Source organism: Sinocyclocheilus anshuiensis, unplaced genomic scaffold, assembly GCF_001515605.1.
Source record: "Sinocyclocheilus anshuiensis isolate Anshui unplaced genomic scaffold, SAMN03320099.WGS_v1.1 scaffold1442, whole genome shotgun sequence".
Taxonomy (NCBI): Eukaryota; Metazoa; Chordata; class Actinopteri; order Cypriniformes; family Cyprinidae; genus Sinocyclocheilus; species Sinocyclocheilus anshuiensis.
The window spans coordinates 113008-126557 of NW_015558616.1; the positions used below are offsets into that span (position 1 = coordinate 113008).

At 37.6% G+C, this 13550-nt stretch overlaps 1 pseudogene; it reads left to right on the forward strand.

The window, feature by feature from the left end:
* LOC107680338 (glycine receptor subunit alpha-4-like) overlaps nucleotides 1-9383 on the forward strand; it is a 39320-nt pseudogene extending 29937 nt beyond the window's left edge.
* Nucleotides 9384-13550: the final 4167 nt, after the last annotated feature.

Genomic DNA, 13550 nt, shown 5'->3' on the forward strand with positions numbered 1-13550 from the left:
GTACAGATGTTCCTCTCGTTGATAGCAGAGGAGCGGATCCAGCGAGAGCTTGATGGGGCGACGCGGAATGAAAAAATTTTTTTTTAGGAGTCGTGGATGTAGAGGTGGTGCAACTATAACCACATGTGAATAATCCCGCCCACTCTAAAGCGGTACTGAACTGCAGTGGAAACGCAAACCGAGCCGAGTCGTGCCGTGCCGTGCCGTACCGTACCGTACTGAGCCGAGTCGTACCACGCAGTGGAAAAGCGACATATGTGACCGAGCGGGCCATTAAAGACACAATTGTATGACATGATAGTACGTTCCAAAGCTTGCCTTATCTTCTACTACACACTCAAAAGTGTGTACTTTTTCTTCACCAAAAGAGTACATACTTTATTAAGGGTGTAGTATAAGTAGGCACATTGGGAGGCAGCATAAGGCTATAGGCGGGTGAGGTTTTTTTCAGGGTTGGAGCTAAACCAACCCGATCTCACAGCAAATCATACATATGTTATGAGGTGGCTAATTCGTACAAATTAGTATGAATAAATTTGAATTAGAATGAATAAATTATGTTATGTTAAAAATATATTAAAATAGAAATGTTATTTTTTTATTGTATATATAGACATTTGAGGCATTCCACATCTTGGAAAATATTCATATTCCTATACTAGTTTGAAAAGAATTTTCGGAACCACACCAAACTTTTCAAAGACACCATGAAATTCAAGGACTTTCAGTCTTCATCCTTGTTTCATGGGTTTGTTGTTTTGAAGATGAAGGGGGGACGGGAGGTTTGTGAATAAGATGTCTTTGTAAATCCCTGAGGGTCTCTGAAAGACATCAATATTATTCAGATTTGTCAAGTATTCTACACTGTTATTGCATGCCTCATGCATTTTTAATAGGTCCCTAATCTAACCGTGTACTACAGAGCTGTTAGAAATGATATGGGGGATGTGAAGAAATTGAGGCAAGTAGCATGAATGAAGCAAAAAATAATAATATAAAATAGACATTATCAATTGAATACTTCATGCTGGTCATACTGTACGTCATTTCTAGACTACCAAACGCTGAGTGTCTATAGTGTAATAATCCAGACCATAACATCTTCACTATTAAAAGGTCTGCATCAGACCTACAATATATCCATCCACCACTTTGGTTTGTTGTCTGCCAGATGACCTTTTACACAGTGTACAAAATATGGGATAAAAGAGGAAGCATGACAGGTCCAATTCACACTCTTCTTTTTCACAGTTGGCTACACCATGAACGATCTGATCTTCGAGTGGCTTTCTGATAGCCCTGTGCAGGTGGCGGATGACTTGACACTTCCTCAATTTTTACTAAAGGAGGAAAAAGATCTTGGCTACTGCACTAAGCACTACAACACAGGTACACGTTTCACTATGACCTTCATGCACATAAAGAAAAACATCATACACACTGTGGCATACATAAATGATTTCAAGGTCCTCTTATGAATTTTCAAATGCATTAAATGGTGTCGCCAAAACATAAACCTGCAATACGATTATTAAATATACTCCAGAAGTAATTCCCGACCAGAGGTACTTAATCAGGTCTAAAAAATGCATTAAAAGTTGCTATACATAATTACTTACCTATTATGAAACTCTTTGTGATATCGTAGGTAAATTCACCTGCATTGAGGTGAAGTTTCACTTAGAGAGACAGATGGGCTACTATCTCATTCAGATGTACATCCCCAGTCTGCTGATTGTCATCCTGTCTTGGGTGTCTTTCTGGATCAACATGGATGCCGCCAGTAAAAATAAAAAAAAACACGAGAGCAGAGAGAGGTGGCTTGAAGTGCTAGGCTATTTGTTAACGTAGCAGGAAAAGGATGGAAGCGCACTGATTCTGTTTCAGGATTAATTTACTAAAAAACCCGATTCCTCTTAACAATTCCAATTCCTTAACAGTTACAAAAACAGTTCTTAAAACACGTCGACATACACGGAAAAACAAAATGCAATTCTTAGGCTGATGATACACAGGACAACATTTTGAGCAATTTTGTCCGGCAACTTTTTTTGAGCAATGTTGCTTGGACACTTTCCCATTGAGAATGGGTAACACATTTCTATCTGGATACTTTAGATCGGTCGTGGGCCCTGTGTCTCACCTGGTTGCCCGTTTATGGCAACACTGCCCAAAGTTGCCCAGCAAAATTGCTCAAAAAGTTGCCCCGTGTATCATCAGCCTTACTGTATTTCCTGACTACTATCAGATCGGATCAGTGAGTGCTTTGAACTTGAGATCCGGATCAGTCTGGTTTGTAAACAAATCATCGGTTTAGTGAAGGTGATCAAGTGATTTATTGAAAGGACAATTTTAGAGCTTGACAGCCCTAACTTTAGTGGCAAAGAGTGGCCAGGATTAATCTTTCAAATTTCACGATAGTCAAACAATTTTACGACAATTTCAGTTAATAAAGCAGAGTTTTCATTTTTGGGCGAACTGTTCCTTTAAATTAAATAAGACAAAAGTAGATCCAAGAAACGTGACGGATTACAATTGTGGTTTTGGGGGATGTTTTCAATGCAAAGTAAACAAGCCTAATGCTAAAAAGGATAAAACTTATAATGCATTGCTTCATAATATTTAATTCGCTTTTTGAATCCAAACTCTCACATGAATTCTGTAGGTCCGAAGAACTGGACAAATTATATATTATGACTCTTACCTGTAAACATGCACTATTACCTGCTGTGCCGCGTTTCGCTGCATTTTCAGAATCTTGTGCCTGGGCGCAGCTTTTCACGACAAATGTCAAGTTAAAAACCTGTTCCAACGTTCTGCATTCTTCTACATTTCGCGGCACTCTTGTCGTCAGACGCAATCAAAATCAAAGTACACGCAGAGCACGGCGATCGACGACAGGCCCTGCGTTCTATTTGGAAGGGCGCATCCCTATGCCCTAATCCCTTCAAAGGGTTTACCCTCCGGAGTGAGAGCTTCAAAGGGTTGAAGGGTGTAGGGGACCAAACAACTTTTTCTTGAAGTGCCCTTCTGCGTCATCATCACGTGCCCACACGGAGGTGCCGTCATCGTGCAAAGAATCTGTGCAAAGGATCATGGGAGCCCGAAGTCTCCATCAGTTGTACCCTTCGAAATCCTTCATTCCGAAGGGCCCTTTGAAGTGGCCAGTTTTGAGCACTTCGGTTTGGAACGACCTTTCAATATGGAGGCCATGATTGTTTTCACTCCGAAGTGCCCTTCGGAGAGCGATATATCCCGTTTGGAACGCACCGAGGATGACTCGAGTGAAAAAAAATTAGGCATGAATTAAACGTAAATTAAATTGAACATAAAAAAACATAAATAAATAATTGCATGATTGCTTATAAGTATGAAATTTGAAATATTCTTTAACAATTTAAATAATGCTCACTTCAGATGTTTTAGCGCTAAAGGCTATGTGTAACCTATATGTGTTGTTTTCTGTGAAAAGGTATCAACTGATATCAAATAAAAATCCAGTCAACGCCACCTCATTATTCTTAGCAACGAATTTGATTAGCTACTGATATTGGTTTGACCTTGTGATTCCCAGGTGTCCTACGTGAAGGCCATTGACATCTGGATGGCCGTTTGTCTGTTGTTTGTGTTTGCTGCATTGCTGGAGTACGCAGCAGTCAACTTCGTCTCAAGACAACACAAGGAGTTCATCAGGCTGCGCAAGAAGCAGCGAAGGCAGAGAATAGTAAGTGTGTCAAACACACACACAAATACAGGCTGTCCTGTCACCCTGGATTACACTTTGACTCGAATCTGTGAATCATTGTGCTCAGCCACATATCCAAACACTGGCAACAGCCTAGGCTACAGCTGGCTGTCACATCTCGTGTGGGGGGATTCAGATCAGCCAGTTTCCATAGTGAACAGTCCCCTGTGTTGAGCCCACTGTTTGTGCCACTTTGTAAAGTCTTGCCACAGCCAATTTCCAAAGGCCAGCAGCCTGCTTCTTGATCCGAGATCACAGACACTGACCAAAATGCTAAAGAGACTTCTAAATGAAAAGCTCAGAAAATACCCTCAGAGCTTTGGAGAGTAAAATCACTCTGAACACATTAAATGTTAACAGATTTTAAATGTAATTTCTATAAATCCTGAAATGTAAAATTGTGGACTATAATAAAGCCGAACCGTTATATTTAAAACTACTATTGGCTACAACATCTAGGGCACTTTGTGGGCTTGTACAACAGTGTTCACCGTCCAAGCTCACAGTGCTGGAGATTTACGAGTGTGTTCGTTGGATCTGAATCCATGAGATTCTGAATAATGAGAGAAAAATTTGAATAACTCCCTTTAAGAATGAGCGAGTTCTCCTCCCCCTCCTGCCTTGGAGATCTAGGCGGCCATTACTCTTCATCCCATTCTCTCCAGCCAAGAAAGTCTTTGGTCTGAATGATCAGTCTGGGTGGTATCGATGCATGGGTCACTGGCTAAGAGAGCTGTTAGGCTGATGGACCAACTACTACCCAGAATTAATCAATACAACAAATCCTTGGCTTTATGCTGCCTTAATAACACTATAGACAAATTAGGCCACATGTTCCTGCTCAAGAAAACACAAACAGATGGGTGCTGAGAGGATGGTTCCTGGTTCAGGGATGCACAAAACCACATATTTTTGGGAAATTAACCAGTTGTGGGTTGCCTGAATGACTAGTCGACTTATCATACATATAATTATACTGGTTTCAGATTCATGCGATGCCTTTTTTAGGGGGAGGTACCATTATATTAGTACACTCTAAAAAATGCTGGGTTAAAAAGGGACAAACCCAGCTATTGGGTTGCTCTGACCCAGCGTTTGGGTTGTTTTGAACCCAACCGCTGGGTTGGTCCCTTTTTAACCCAGCGCTGGGTTAAAAAGGGACAAACCCAGCTATTGGGTTGCTCTGACCCAGCGGTTGGGTTGTTTTGAACCCAACCGCTGGGTTGGTCCCTTTTTAACCCAGCGCTGGGTTATATTTAACCCAGCATTTTTTAGAGTGTATTATTTATACATATTATATTATTCATTAATATTTTGAATTAGCTTTTACATTTTATATTTTCATTTTTTATTTTTTTTTAATTTCTATTTAGCTTTAATTCATTTTTATTTTATTCATTTTAGTACTCATTTCAAATAGTTGCCAATGGAACATTTTTATTTTTCGTTTAAGTTCAAGTTTTTCCATTTAATATTTATATTTTATTTCAATAACCGAAACCATTTTTAATAGTTTTAGTTAACAATAATAACACTGCGTGTTGCTGCATTCGAAAACATCTAGTCAGAGCACAATGGAATGGAACATGGGTCTCGAGATGCGTTTTTAAGATGTTAAAACTATTTTTAACTCGACACACATCCTAAAACATCACAAAAAAGAACAAAATGTTGCACAATGACAAAAGACGTCTATCCTGCTGTGAAAGTCTGTAGGTGCACTTTAAAGGGAATGCAAAGATGCAAATTTTACCCTGCAAACTGTATAACAGCTAAAGATCTAAAAAAAAAAAAAAAAATGAAAAAAAAAAATTAAAAAATAAAAATAAAGTTGATCTCAATAATCGGCTAATCGTTTGCTGGGCAACTGATTATTTAACCATCCTGATCCATAACCCAGTTATAAGCTATATGTGTCTTAAACATCAACATGACCATTATCCACTTGTCTAGCAACTTTATCAAGTTTTTCTGAAGAGTCTGAAAGATAATGGCTGGATTTAGCTTGAGTGTGCACTTTATTGGAGTGTCCCTCAGCAACCCGCAAAGAAGTGTACACACACAAGCAGTGTTGCCTAGCAACTTAGATGGTGCTGGAAAGCAGCGGCTTGATAGCTGTTGTCTCTAAAATTCTTGTTGAATTATTTACACAGTTGCCAATATTAATGAAAATGAGTCTGCTCAGCCTGCCTAGAAATGTTATGCACTATTTGATGCTTGAAAATGCACGGAACTGTGCAAGATACATAAGAATGACAGATTGATGGATGGATGGATGGATGGATGTGCTCTATTGATCCCCAGAAGTTAATTTAGAGAAAGAACGAGACAGATGTTCCAAACTGTTATATAACAGGAACTGTGAAACAAAATATTTTACAATGCACCATGCTCACTGCCATTCTTCCTCATGAAGGATTGAGGAATGCAGCCAGGAAGCTTCGACTCACTACGGAGAGTGAACAAGCTCCCTGGCTACAGCTCCAGCAAATTCAACCAGCACTACAACACCTGCACCAGGGTAAAAATACCATCTGTGTCCCCATCTTATTTGCCCACGGGCAAACACTGAGTCCCATAAACCCAGAGCCCCCTCCGTCCTACTGGCCCAGTTCACAGCTGGTATGAACATACTTCTTAAGTGATTGCTTACAATTGTCATTTATTCCGGATAGTAATGCGTCTCCTGTGATCACTAGTGATTGAATATAGAAATGGATGTTAATGCCAGGTGTAAAATGGGGCATTACTGTCCACACTTCCCTTTTACCCCTTAAATGCATACAGAGATTCAAATAACACATTATTCTGTCAAAAACAGCTTGGACTTTCAGCATATATGTATTTAAGCACATTTACTTTAAGCATATATGAATTACGGATGCTTGTCCCCTACACCTGAGCAAATATGAAATTATGATTATTTTAATTATTATTAATATTTAGATTTATTAGTTTATTCACCAAAAAGTGAGGGAACGTACAGTACCGTTAACCAGTTATACTTTTTTTTTTCATAGCATTATTTACAGACTTTTACCATTACAATTTCAATAATGTTTACGGTGTATATTTAGCAAATGCACTGAGGAGTATTACTCAAGTATGTGCTTATGGTAAAGTACTCATACCTTCACCCCGTATGTTTCTTTCCTTTAGACCGTATATTGTTGAGTGACCCCAGTGTGCAGTAGCCCTTAGTCTTGTTTCATACTTAAACATTTTTGCTGCAGAGTTCTTTTTACTGGACTCAGACTCTGAGTCTGGATACGGCCTGGCCATGATTAATAAAGTAAGCACTGGCCTAAACTGTGTTCATAGGTGACATTCAGCCACTTTAAAGGGTGTCTTTATCTTAAACCCAACACATCATTATTCCTAGACACGTGATTGACTGGATTGTTTTCAGAGAACTTAAGGAAGAGCTAAACGAGAACTTAATCTTCATATCCTCTTGAGGAAAGGGGTAATTTGTCATAGATTGACAGATAAACTGATCCAAATGACTAATTTATATGGCTTTAGAGGCAAAGAACTAGGCCAAAGTGTTACATGTGGGAAAAGTAAGGGGAATACTTCAGAAATACACCTCCTTTTTTTGGTAAGGAAACCATGCAGGAAACATTCTTGTGTCCATCTTTTTTATTATTGTTTAATAACATGCAAGATGAATCATGCTGTCAAATTAAAAACAGTTCAACTGTTAAAAAAATACCTCTTAATGTATTTGCGTTCCATTATGTTGAGCTCTGTCCACCCTTATTAATGCAAGAATGCATCCTGTCTTGTTACCCCTAGACAGTGACAGTGACAGTGACAATGACATCAAACACAATATGGCACCATAGTATGAATGGAGGAATGAGAGAAAAAGACAATCCTTTCACTTTAATGAACCTTCCTCACAACAAATGTAATTGTAAAAACTGACCATTTCATTCCAAGCATCAGAGTAATGGTGGGAAATTTTGTAATAACTAAATAAAGCTAAAAAAATAAAAACTTTACACTGCAAAAAATGATTCTCCTATACAAACATCTAAACATTGTTCAATTCAAATACATTTATTTTTGAAGAAAAATGACAAGATATTAAAAAAGATATAAAAAATATATCAAAAGTGAGTTTATGCCTATAACATAATTTTTTTTTTTAGAAAAATATTCTTAAAACAAGAAAAAAACATCTAACAATGGAGTATGAAAAATAAACTTGCTTTTTTCTTACCCCATTGGCAGATATTTTTTCCTTTTTTAAGTAAAAACTCACTTAATATAGATAAAACAAAACTTAATGTCATTTTGCTTAGTAAGTAAATGTATCTTGATTTAATAATGTTTAGATATTGGTACTCAGAAATACGATAAAGTAGAGTAAGAAAATCACGTTTTCCAGTAATGACCTCTAAAATATTGCATAAAAGGGTCTAAATGAAGCTGCATTGTTAAATTTCATGAAAGCATATTATACGTACACTTGACATTTCACTTTTATATACAGTATCAGCATTTAAGAATATATTGGCCCGTAAAAACTAAATCAGTATGCGCTTTCTCAAACACTATGTAAAGTTGAGCCCACTATTTTTTAGTGCTTTTATTGGAAATGCCCTGCAGTCTCCTGCAGTTCCTGTGATGGACTGGCACTTTTTATTGTGCTGCCAGAGGAGTATTTATCAAATTTTCTTTGTTGCCTGCCTCTGAAAACACTAAAAATGCTTTTCTTCTCTTAAAGGAGGAGGAACTTGTTCGGGAAAGCCGTGGCTTTTACTTTCGTGGGTACGGACTGGGCCATTGCTTACAAGCAAAAGACGGGACAACTGTGGATGGGTCCAATGTATTCACACCTCCACCCCCAGTGCAAGTGCTGTACGACGGAGAGGCCATCCGGAAGCGCTTCGTGGACCGAGCCAAGCGAATCGACACCATATCCAGAGCCGTGTTTCCTCTCAGCTTCCTCATATTCAACATATTTTACTGGATCACCTACAAAGTGCTGCGACACGAGGACATCCACGCCAACCTGTAATCGTTCATCTCTCCTGGTTACGCCACTTGTTCATCTTACTGCTTCTTTTCTTCTTTTCTTATATCTCTTCATTTGAACCAAAACCACCTGTCATACTCACAGTAGAAGTGTATTTCAAATTCACCCAAGAAATACCGTCAGTGCTAAAACCATGTGCTCAGGTGTGACTTCTGGATTTCAAAAAGATTTTAAAGTGCCCACTCGGAGCGAAGGGGTCTCGTAGATGCAAATGCTGCTGTTGGGGACCTGGCTCTCCTCTCTTTCACATCTTCATTCGAGTGGATTGCACTAATAGCCAGTGCTACTGTCCTCACTTTGTAGGCTCCATTTGAGTTATTGGCTGAAAGATTCTCGGTTGGATAGAAAATATTGACTTGAATTTTACTGCAAGGCGCATCCTTGAATGAATGTTTTTGAAAACCTCAAAACAAATGTGTTTTTTACATCTTAAAATGCCAAACTAATGGGCTGTGAAGGGGAGGATTGGGATTTATTATCCATGGGAACAGTTACAGGGGAGCGGTGTACTGTTTTACTAAATAATGAGATTATAAATATATATGACTGTATAAAGTGTACATATGCAGAGTTGTTCACAGACTGCAGACAGCACAGATGTGTATTTCTTTTTGTCTTTTGAATTTGAATAAATGGATATTCTAACAGGAAGTCGAAGTTGTTTTGTACAAATGTTACACAAAAGCACAAAAAACATATTACATTTATTTACTATTATGAATTCTGTTCAGAGTAATCTTTCTGTTATTTTTCATTAACATTAGTCATTCCATTAGTCATTTTCACATTTGGAAAATGTGAAAATCCAAATCATTCCATCATGTGTTAAATTGCTTAAACTAATGCCTGAAAGAAACAGATGATTTGTGAAGCTCTGTCACTGTGCCAGTACTAGGCTTTAATTGTCAACAAACAGAGACATGTATCACGCATCACAGCCATTCTTTATTATTGCTAGCCCCAAATGTGTCCCTCAGTCAAACATAAAAGCTGTCGTTTATTTTCCTGTCCGGAGAGCCGTTGGAGGATGTGCAGAGATGCAGGGTGAAGGAGAAAAGCCTTCGTGCTGAAGAAGGACGGATGAGGATTTTAATGGGAATCACAAGGTGTTGTTTATCAGCTAATGAGTTTGAAAAGGACTCTGCGTTCTTTGCTAATGACAATGAATTAAGGCCGTCAACCTCTGCGCACAGCCCTTTGTCTGAGGAGTAACTAATCTAGTCTTCTGTACGCTAGTTTCCCATGGGTGAGTGAACGTATGTACAGACGAGCATGTGGAAAAGGAAACAAAATGCTTTGTGCAGGAAATGATAAATGCAGATTGATGCCGCCCCATTTGTTAACAGATTGCCCTGGTAAAAACAGAATGACAATTATGCTCATTAAAGTCAGCATGAAATGGAAATTCAACCCTACTTCATTCACCTTATCTATTTTACATCTTACTGACTTATTGTGAACGATTCATCCATGCAAGTTTCATTTTTATAAACTTTTTTGACTTTTAACATTTTAAAGGAAATGCCATAACTCAATCTTCCATTTAAAGGGGTCATATGATGCTTTTTTAAAGATCATTATTTTGTGTATTTACTTCTGTCTGATGAATGTCGGACTTCTCCGGTCATTTTGTCTTCTTAAACCCTGCCCCTTTCTTCAAGTGCAAGCTCACATTTAGATCTGCATCCATCCAAACAGCAACCAATAAAGAGAACAAAGTTCTCATCCTACATATTTTCCTTTTTCATTCACTCTCACTTTCATTCAATCTGTACATCACAATATGGAAGAAACGATCTGTCGTTACTTCTTTGTCATAGCAACCTTAAGGATATTCAGATAGCAGCAAAACACAACCTGAATCCTGGCTCATGGTCCTTTCCGATCCCTTAACCTCCTGTCCAATCCAAATAAAGGTAAAACAATCAATGCACAATAATAAAATACTCAAAAACTGTTTTGGTAAATGTTAAATATCTAGAATTCAAATTTACAAAATTCTCGTAATTTTTCTGGCTCCAGATATTTGATGGATGGACTCCTTAGTTTAACCAATTGTTTTGAATTATGATAAGACTTTTCAGTCTTACAAAAGTCACTGTCTTTGATATTTATTTCTGCTACGGTCACTATGGTTACAGGTGATTCACAGCTATTGCAAAAATTTAAATGTATTCTACTAGACATCACATCTTCCTAACTAGTCCATCCAGCTCTGCACTAACTGCAAAGATGTAGGAGTCCTATCAAGCTATAATGCGTTGCTGTCAAGATTTCAGCCTCCGCTCATTCCAAATAAGTGAGCCTGATGATGGAAATGTTTATTTTTAATTCAAATACAACCCAACACACTCAAACGGCAGCTAGCCTTGGACAGTTTAAGGTTTCTCAATTTTAGTGAATGTGGTGCCTTGACATATTCGCTTAAGCCCTGCACACATGCTGACAGTTTAAATAGATTTTGTTCCAAGAGGAAATCTGGGGGCAATTGGCAAATATCAGAAAGATTGGCTATTGTATCTCATGATGTGCATTTTCCATGAGAGGCTTTCTAAGTTAACACAGTGGGATACTGCATTTACTGCCTCTGAGAGGTCCACGCAGACCATGGATAGAATCAGCGAGAACGAAAGAGCGAGAGAAAGAAAGAAATAAAAAGAAAGAGTAAGGATATTTTTTCCCATGCAGCAACCCTTCGCATTTCTTCATTTCCTCCAGCCGTAACCCTTTTGTTACATGGAGTTCTTTGGTTTGGTTTTTAGGGGGCAAACTGTGCCTTTGTAGGATTTAAGAAGATTTTCTAAATCTGCAGCCCATAACTGACAAACACAAAATAGGTCTGTGATTTATAGCATACAACTACACTCCTCCTGCCCTCCCCTCAATCGGTGTATCTCCCCCAGTGCTGCCTGTATCACCGATACAGAAACTCTAATGGATTTCAATCACAAAGCAAATCACACAGACACCTCCTGTGAGATTGTTTCGTGGCTCTTCCCCTAAATAAGCACCAAGGATTCATAAGCTAACATCATTACGCTATACATTTACTTCTACAAATGTGCGTATCTGATCTGTGCAGGTGTCCTGAGACTTTGGGTAATAATGAGACCTCGGAAAATGTGTGTGCAAGAGAGGAAATGAGAGATGGATAAAAGAGAAAAAGAGAGAAAAACAGAGACATGCATTGAAGGACATTCCTGAGAGAAATCAATGAAACAATATTCCTCTACATTTATTGATTTGAAATATGGTTTTATGAAGGAAGTGTGGCCACAAATGAATGATTCGATATTCTGTTTATCTCACTCTCTCCCTGAAGAATTCAGTTCAAATCGCCACAAAGCAGAAGCCAAACGCATTAGTCATATTCTCTGGAGAGCAACTGAGGTCTTTGCATTTATTGTTCATCTTCATGTAAGCAGTCAATAACATAGGAAGTGGGTAGGGCTGTTGGTGTGATGAATGGGAAGTTCAGATCTTATCCTGGGTCTGTCCTTGCACCAACCCAAGGGAATAATCAACATCTGAGTAGAAAGTTAATAGAGCCTTGGGGAAAGTAATATTGTAATAAAGTAAGAGTTGGTATGATTTTTGAAATGTTTTTGAAAGAAGTCTCCTATGCTCACCAAGGCTGCATTTATTTGATCAAGTAGAAACAGCAATACTGTGAAATATTATTACGATTTAAAATAACTTTTTTCTTTTTAAATATATTTTAAAATGTAATTTATTCCTGTGATGGCAAGCAGAATTTTCAGCTTCCATTACTCCAGTCTTCAGAGTCACATGCTTCAGAAATTATTCTGATATGCTGTATATAATAATATGCTGTATTATATTTAATTTCTCATTTGAAATTTTTTTTTCAAATTAAATTTATTCAACAACATGATAGATTTAATTTGTCCTTACGGAGTAAAGTATTAATTTCTTTCAAAATGAAAACCCAAACCTTTGAACAGTGGTGTGCACGGAAAAGAAAAGATACATTGGGGTCCAAAAATTGAAAATCTAGGGTACTGTATTAAATTTAAAATGCCACTAATCAAACAAGCAAACTTGAGCACTGAGCTTGTGAACCCTTGTAGATGGTCAGATGTTCTTGCTTTTGTTGAAGCATACAACTTGGACCTTTCTCAAATCAGTTTTACACAAAACAAATGCAAAGACATTCTGAAATTCTCTTATGTTAATTCTTCAATTCACTTTTTGACTGAAATTGTTAAGCTGATAATAAAATCTCAAATGAAAACATAATTGTATTAAATTAGAAAAGTAAAACCAGAAACATTTTCATTAGTGGTCTCAGACTTTTGGGTTCCACTGTATACACATTATTGTGATGTTTAAAAAAAAAAAAAAGATAAGAATAAGAAAGTTTGAACCGACAAAAAGCAGTTGCCCCCAAAACGCCCATTATTGAATGTGATGGACAACTTTGAAAGATATAGATACAATGCAATGAATTCATAAGTTACAGAAAGGGTACAAAAGAACATTCAAGTATTGAGATGTCCCGGTCTCTATCCAATTATCATCAAGTGAAAACTATATCAAACCACTTTTGAAAAGCATTTTCAAAACAAAATCTTGAGAGAGAGATGCCTCAGAGAGACTAGCAGTTATTTGAAAGAGCTACATGTTCAGTAACTGAGAGTTTTAAAAGGAATTATATAAACTGTAGAATAGAGAAATACTGCAAGCAAACATGTACAGTATATATATATATATATATATATATATGTGTGCATGTGT